The sequence below is a fragment of the Ceratotherium simum genome, chromosome 6, assembly GCF_057802395.1.
Source record: "Ceratotherium simum simum isolate JZ-2026a chromosome 6, ASM5780239v1, whole genome shotgun sequence".
Classification (NCBI taxonomy): Eukaryota; Metazoa; Chordata; class Mammalia; order Perissodactyla; family Rhinocerotidae; genus Ceratotherium; species Ceratotherium simum.
This window is the reverse complement of record NC_141905.1, coordinates 4733034-4741193: the sequence shown is the minus strand read 5'-3', so window position 1 is coordinate 4741193 and position 8160 is coordinate 4733034. Positions and strand designations below refer to the sequence as shown.

The following is an 8160-nucleotide window of genomic DNA, read 5'->3' as shown; positions in this document are numbered from 1 at the left end:
AGCAGTTAAGTGCATGCGCTCCACTACTGGCAGCCCGGGGTTCGGATCCCCAGTGCGCACCAATGTACCGCTTCTCCGGGCATGCTGGGGCCTCGGCCCACAACCAGCAACTAGAAGGGTGTGCAACTGTGACATACAACTATCTACTGGGGCTTTGGGGATAAAAAAAAGGAGGAGGATTGGCAATAGATGTTAGCTCAGAGCCGGTCTTCCTCAGCAAAAAGAGGAGGATTAGCACAGATGTTAGCTCAGGGCTGATCTTCCTCACAAAAAAAAAAACAAAAAAAGACAGTTCTAATCATAATCTCAGTTGGTATGTTGTAGAAATTTACAAGCTGCATCTATAGCCACAACAGTCTTGAAAAATAAGAACAGGCTGGCAGGATCCTGACCCCAAGATGGCGGCGCCCGGCAAAGGGGCCGCGGCTGCTTCCGGCCAAGGCGATGGCGGGGCCAGAGGCTTTGGATCGTGGCTGGACAGACGGTTGGAGGCGCTGGGAGTGGACCAAGCCATTTACGGTGCCTGCATCCTGGGTGCCCTGCAGGAGGAGGAGGAAGAAGAGAAGCTGGACGCTCTGCAGGGTGTCCTCTCTGCTTTCCTGGAAGATGATTCCCTCCTTAACATCTGCACGAAGATTGTGGAACGATGGTTGGAAACTCAGAATGTTGTCACCAATGTGAAAAAAGAAGATGAGGTATAGGCCATTGCCACCCTAACTGAGAAGCACGCGCAGATCGTGGTGAAGCCCAGGATGGTGTCAGAAGAGAAGCAGAGGAAAGCTGCCCTCCTGGCCCAGTATGCTGATGTGAGAGGTGAAGAGGATGAAGCAGATGAGAAGGATGATTCAGGTGCCACCACAATGGACATTCTGACAAATCTCTGTTCCGAAACACCGATGTGGAAGATGTCCTCAGTGCCCGAAAACTAGAGCGAGACTCGCTTCGGGATGAGTCCCAAAGGAAGAAGGAACAGGACAAGCAGCAGAGGGAGAGAGAAAAACTAGCCAAGCAGGAGTGCAAGGAAAGGGAAAAGAAAAGGACACAAAGAGGGGAGCCATAGCGATAACCTTGGTCCGCTCTATTCTCTCCTCAGGAACTTGATCAGAGGGAGAACCGGTTGTGCACAAGTATATTTAAAAGAAATGAGAGAACATTGCAAAGTGGTTTCCCGAGACATTTCCCCTTTTGTTTACATGGTCAAAAGGAAAATCACAAACACTTCTAATTACAAAATGGTCCATGTCTCTGTGGTGTGGGTAATCAGATAATTATAGTTGATGTCTGTATGTACCAAAGATCTGGAATGGGGGCAACCTTTATATTTTAATACTGAAGTCCTGAGCTCCTGTTGGCACCTTTAAAAAGTCTTCCCTCACCTTCGATAAGCGGGAATATTCAGAAAGCTGACAGTTAACAGTTTTCATCCTGAAGGAGAATCATGACCACTCCTTCCCTGAGATGAAATGTGGGAGTGTAAATTGCTTCAAAAGTAGTATTCACCCCTAAATGTATTGTTTTATGGCTGAAATAGAAAGCTAATGAAAAGTCCTACTTGGATCTAGATTTTTTGTTACATGGCAACAAGCTAGGAAAATGAGAAGAAATTATTCGGTGTATGTTCTAGATTGAGAATATTTTTTTAAAAAAGTTTCAGCCTGTGGGAGGAAAAGAGGTATCCTTTCAAGTAGAGATCATTACATTTTTCCTCATCTAGGCTGTGATTTTAAGAAGGATGTGTCAGTATTGAGTGCAAGGATATCACTGTTAGCTAGATTCATTTTTTATAATCATGAATCCTTTTGATTGCTAGTAGAGATTTTAATCCTGATTTGCCCTAAAACATGATAAAGACCTGATAATTACAGGTTTAGAGAAACTGGAGGAACTGCCCTTTTAGGGAAGAAACACTGGAAATTTCTGCTAACACAAAGATATTTTAAGAGTGTACATAGTAGGTGCTCAACAAATTGATGGAATGAGTGAGTGAATGGGAAAACTGCTTGGGAGAGTCAAAGGTGAGCAAGAACTCTCCATTTCTACTTTTGTCACAAGCGACATTCAATTGTAAATAAGGCCTTTCTCTACAAGAAGCATGAAGAGAACAATTTCTCTGACAAGAAGGAAAGTAGATATTTTATACCAGGGGTCGGCAAACTGCTGCCTGCAAGCCAAATTTGGCCCAGTCTGTTTTTGTATGGTGCAAGCTAACAATGGATTTTACATTTTTAAAGGGTTGTAAAAGAAAAAATATGTTATGGAGACCTTATGTGGCCTGTAAAGCCTAAAAAGTATTTACTCTCTGGTCCTTGGGAGAAAAAGTCTGTTTTATACCATTAACTACGAGATTAACAAAAATTTTTAACTTTATGCAGAAGGTAAAAAGAAGCATGGTTAAGGAAAAGATGTGTTACCTCTATGCACTCCTATAAGCGTGGCATTGCAAAAACTTTTAAAAAATTAACCATCTTCTTAAAAAATAAACTTTATTTAAATCACTAAAAAAAAAAGAAAAATAAGAACAAATATAAAGGAATTAAACTTTATAACTTCAAGACTGAATATAAAGCTACATTAATTAAGATAGGTATAATTTTTGGCATAAAGATAAACAGATCAGTGGGAGATAAAAGAGAGTCCACAAATAGATCCACACTATTAATTTTTTTAGAGGTGATATTTTAATTTTTTTATTAAGGTATAAGTGACAAATAAAATGGTAAGATATTTAATGCATACAACGTGAGGATTTGATATATGTATACATTGTGAAAGGATTCACCTCCTTGAGTTATTAACACATCCATCATCTCACACATTTACCTTTTTTTTTTGAGAACATTAAGTTTTACTCTCTTAGTAAATTTCAGTTGCACAATACAGTGTTATCAATATAGTCACCGTATTGTACATTAGATCCTCAGACCTTACGCATCTTATAACTGAACATTTGTACCCTCTCACCAACCTCTCCTTATTTCCCCCACCTCCAGCCCCTGGAAACCATGTTTCTATTCTCTGTTTCTATGAATTCAAGTTGTTTTTTTTTTTTCTCTTAGATTCCACATATAAGTGATACCATGCAGTATTGGCATGGAATCAATTCAATGGGGAAAGAAAAATCTTTTCTTGGTGTTAGATGGTGTTAGAACAATTCGACATCCACAAAGGAAAAGCAAATGAATGTCAACTCCTTCATAACACTTAATTCAAAACTGATCAAAGATCTACATGTAAAAGCTAAAAATAAAAAGCGCGTAATAGAAAACATAAGGGAATATCTTTGTGACCTAGATATAGACAAAAATTTCTTAGAGAGGGCACAGATAGCAAAATCCATAAAAGAAAACAACATGGATAAATTATACTTCATCAAAATTCTGCTGATCAAAGACATTCTTAATAAAATGTGTAGGCAAGCCAAAGATAAGGAGAAAAGACATATTTATAGCACATATAGCTGACAAAAGACTTGCATCCAGTATGCATAAAGAGCTCTAACAACTTAATGGGGAAAAAAGGTCAAAAAATTGAACAGAAACATCACAAAAATGATATCAGAATGATTAGTAAGCCTGTGCAAAAGTGTTGCACATCATTAGTCCCTCCCTCTCTCCTTCTCTTCCTCCTTCCTTCTCAGACTCTTCTCACTTGCTTTGATGAAGCCAGCTCCCCTCTGGAGAGCCCCATGTGATAAGGAACCGAAGTCCGAAAGCTAATAAAGAACTGAGGTCCTCAGTCCAACAACCGGCTAAGGACTGATTCTTGCCCACAACCACATGAGTGAGCTGGAGTCACATCCTTTCCCAGCAGCGCTTGGCGACAACAACAGCCCCAGCCACAGATTGATTGCAGTCTGGTGAGAGACCCTGAGACAGAGGACCCAGCGAAGCTGTGCCCAGATTGCTAACCCACAAAAATTGTGAGATAATAAACGTTTGTTGCTTTGAGCCTCCAAGTTTCGTGGTGATTTGTTACACAGTAATAGATACCTAACACAGTGACTTTGTCAAAAATCAGTTGATTTACTGGCTCCATTTCTGGACTCTCCGATCTGTTGACCTATTTGTCTGTCTTTACCCCAGGAACACACTCCCATGATTTCTGTAGTTTTCACATTCGGTATTACCAGTCCTCCACCTGGGTTATTCTTTCTCAGAGTCGTTTTAGTTATTCCAGGCCCTTGTTTCCCACATTCATTTTAGAATCGTATTACCAATTTCTAAAATAAGTGAATAAATAAATAAATAATAAAAACCTGATGTGATTTTGATTGAGATTGCGTTGAATCTAGATTATCTGGAAAGAATTGACATCTTAACCAAGTTGAGTTTTCTATGATAGATACCTTTCTCTCTCTCTCTTTCTCTCAATTTTTTGTTTAATTTCTTTCTGCAATGTTTTGTAGTCATTAGTATAGAAGACTTGCATATTAGTTGTTAATTTTTTCCTAAATATGTTTATGATAGTGTTGATGGTATTACTGTTTTATAAATTTTGTCAATTCTTATTTGCTAGTATTAGAATTATATTTGGTTTTTGTATATTGACACTGCCTTCTGTGACCATCCTTCCTTCTTTCCTTCCTTTCTCCCTCCCTCCCTCCCGCCTCCCTCCCTCCCTCCCTTCCTTGTTTTCACTAGTTTGGACATCCAGTACAATGTTAAATACAAATTAGGAGAGCAGATCTTTTTGCCTTCCTCCTGATCTTAATGGGAAAGCATTCAATATTTCATAATTAAGCATGGTGTTAGCTATGGTGGGTTTTTTATTTTTGTTTTTGTTTTGTGAATGTACTTTGTCAGAATGAGGAATTTCTCTTCTGTTCTTGGATTCCTGAGAGTTATTATCATGAAGAGGTGGTAAATTCAATCAAATGCTTTTCTGCATTTACTGGGATGATCATTCTTTTTCCTCTTCATTCTGTTGATATGGTGAATTGCATTGCTTGATTTTCAAATGTTAAAATACTCCTGCACTCCTGAGATGAATTGCACTTGATGATTTATTATCCTTTTTATAGACTGTTGGGAAAGATTTGCTAATATTTTATTAAGTATTTTGTGTCAGCGTTCATGAGCCATATTGATCTGAAATTGTCTTTCTTTTAATGTCTTTGTCAGATATTGGTATCAGTATTATGTCAGTTTCATAAACTATGTAAGGAGTTGCCCCTTGCTCCTGTATATTTTGAAAAAGTTTATGTAGAATTTGCATTATCTCCCTTAATGTTTCATCGAATTGTTATGAAGTCATCTGAGCCTGGAATTTTCTTTTGGAAAGATATTTTATTATGAATTTAATTTTTTAATAGATATTGAGACTTTTAGACTTTCTATTTCTACTTGTGTTAAACTTGGTAAGTTTTACTTTTCAAAGATTTGTTCTTTCTAAGCTATGTTAAAGAATTTATTGCCATAAAGTTCTTCATACTATTCCGTTATTCTTCTTTTAATGTTTATAAACCTATAGTGATGTCCCCTATTTTTTTCCTGATGTTGGGAATTTGTGTTTACTTTTTTTATCTTACCCAATCTTGCTAGATTTTGACTAATTTTATTACTATTTTCAAAGTACTGAGTTATTGATTTTTTGTCATTTTTCTATTTCATCGACTACCAATATTTATTGTTTTTCCTTCCACTTATTTTTGGTGTAATTTGCTTTGTTTTTAGCTTCTTAAGGTGGACGATAAAGTAATTGGTTTCGGTCCTTCCTTCTTTGCTAATATAATTTTTTAAAGCTATTTAATTCTCTCTAAGTACCTCTTTAGCGACAACCCACACGTTTAGATATATTGTGTTTTCATTATCCCTCAGTTTGAAATACTTTTCAATTTTCTTTCTGGTTCCTTGTTTGATTCATAGGTTATTTAAAATGGTATTACTAAATTGCCAAATAGTTGGGGATTTTCTGGATATCTTAATGCTGTTTATTTCTAATTTAAAATCTTTTGGGCCAGAGAATATATTCTGCATAATTCAACTCTTTCATACTGATTGAAACTTGTTTTATGACCTAGAATATTGGTCTATCTTGGTGACTGTTCTGTATGCAACTGAAAATAATGGGTATACTGCAGTTTTGAGGTGAAGTGTTCTATAACTGTCAATTAGGTCAAGTTGCACAATAGCATCTTTCAAATCTTGTCTTTTATCGATTTTTACTCTATCAGTTACTCAGAAAAGAGTGTAAAAATACCCAACTATAGTTTCTCTCAGATCTCCTGCTCTGTCCTCAGCCTTCCAGTTGTTGAAAGCCTGGCTTGCCTTGATTAATCAGTTTGTCTCCATTCTCTCCTTGCCTCTGCTCTTGAAGGATATTTGCCTTGCAGTTGGGGGAGGGTCCATGCACCTCACTGGGATCTCTCTCAGCTCTTGCCCTGCATCCAGCCTTTCATGCGCTACCCCTGAGCACTCAGTGAAGATCCATGGGAAAGAGTTGCTGGGTGGGGAAGACTTACTGTGCGGCTGCGGTGGCTCAGAATTTCAAACTAGCATGCGAGCCCACTCATGGCCATGGCAAGTATGTTAAAAGTTTTTGTACATTCTCCCACACCTCCTCCATGATGAATTTTTCCTCTTCACACTTCTCCATGAGTCTTCAATTTCTTTTATCCTATAATGTGTTTATACTTTTCTGGAATTTAGTGCGTTTGCATTCTTGAGTTTCTGATACGTTTTTGAAAAACCATAATTTTGTTGCATAACCAGCTTGTTTTGGTTGATGGTATAAAAACAACGGTTTCTTGCAACTTGCTAAATACTAACAGGAAGAGAAAGTCTGTTTTAGTTGATTTTTCATTTTAGGGATTACTTTTTAAAGTCTGTTTTTGAATATGTAAAACATTTACTTGGTTCAAAACCAAAACTGTATAAAAAGTACAATGTGAGAATTTTCATTTTAATTCCTCTTTTCTCCTTTTAAAAATAACAGCTGTGCTTTGCTTCTTGTTTTTTTTTTTTTTTTTTTTTTTTTTTGTGAGGGAGATCAGCCCTGAGCTAACATCCATGCTAATCCTCCTCTTTTTTGCTGAGGAAGACCGGCTTTGAGCTAACTTCTATCACCAATCCTCCTCCTTTTTTCTTTTTTCCCCCCAAAGGCCCAGTAGATAGCTGTATGTCATAGCTGCACATCCTTCTAGCTGCTGTATGTGGGACGCAGCCTCAGCATGGCCGGAGAAGCAGTGCATTGGTGCGCGCCCGGGATCCGAACCCGGGCCGCCAGTAGCGGAGCGCACGCACTTAACCGCTAAGCCAGGGGGCCGGTCCTGCTTCTTGTTTATTTTTCAGTGTTTCTTTTTTTCAAATATAAGCAAGTGTGTGTGTGTGTGTGTGTGTGTAAATGTGTAAATAGATATAGATAGATAGGTATTAATTTCCCATCCTTTCTTACACAAAACGTAGCATTCTAAAAATTGTTGTGTACTTTCTTGGATGGTAAACTTTAAAAAACTATACTAAAGTTGACTATAATACAGAAAAGTATTAAAAATGATAAGAATAGAGCCTAACGAGTAATTATAAATGAACACATTTGTGTAGTCACTACGTTTTCCAAGAAATAAAATATTGATAGAAACCCATAAGCTTTTCTCATGTCCCCTATCAATCATCACACTTTTTTCTCCCCAAATATAACCCCTATCCAGGCTTTTACCATCACCAATTAGTCCTGCCAGCTTTTGAAATTTTGTAGGTGAAATCATACAGACACTCTTTTGTCTCTGGCTTACTCACTCAACAATATATTTGTAAGAGTCATTACTGTTTTTATGTAAAGCCTACTTCATTCATTTGCATGGCTGCATACTATTCCATTGTATCAATATCATGACATTTTTAAAAATTTTTTGTTTATTGCAGTAACATTGGTTTATAACATTGCGTAAATTTCAGGTGTACATCATTATACTTCTATTTCTGCATAGATTACATCATGTTCACCACCCAAATACTAATTACAACCCATCACCACACACGTGTGCCAAATTATCCCTTTCGCCCTCCTCCCTCCCCCCTTCCCCTCTGGTAACCACCAATCCAATCTCTGTCTCTATGTGTTTTTTTGTTGCTGTTATTATCTACTACTTAATGAGTGAGATCATATGGTATTTGACCGTCTCCCTCTGACTTATTTCACTCTGCATAATACCCTCAATGT

The 8160-nt window shown here is 37.6% G+C and overlaps 1 pseudogene; it reads left to right on the top strand.

Annotated features, from left to right (window-relative positions):
* Positions 1 to 398: 398 nt before the first annotated feature.
* Positions 399 to 1060, top strand: LOC101407262 (coiled-coil domain-containing protein 43 pseudogene; annotated as a pseudogene).
* Positions 1061 to 8160: the final 7100 nt, after the last annotated feature.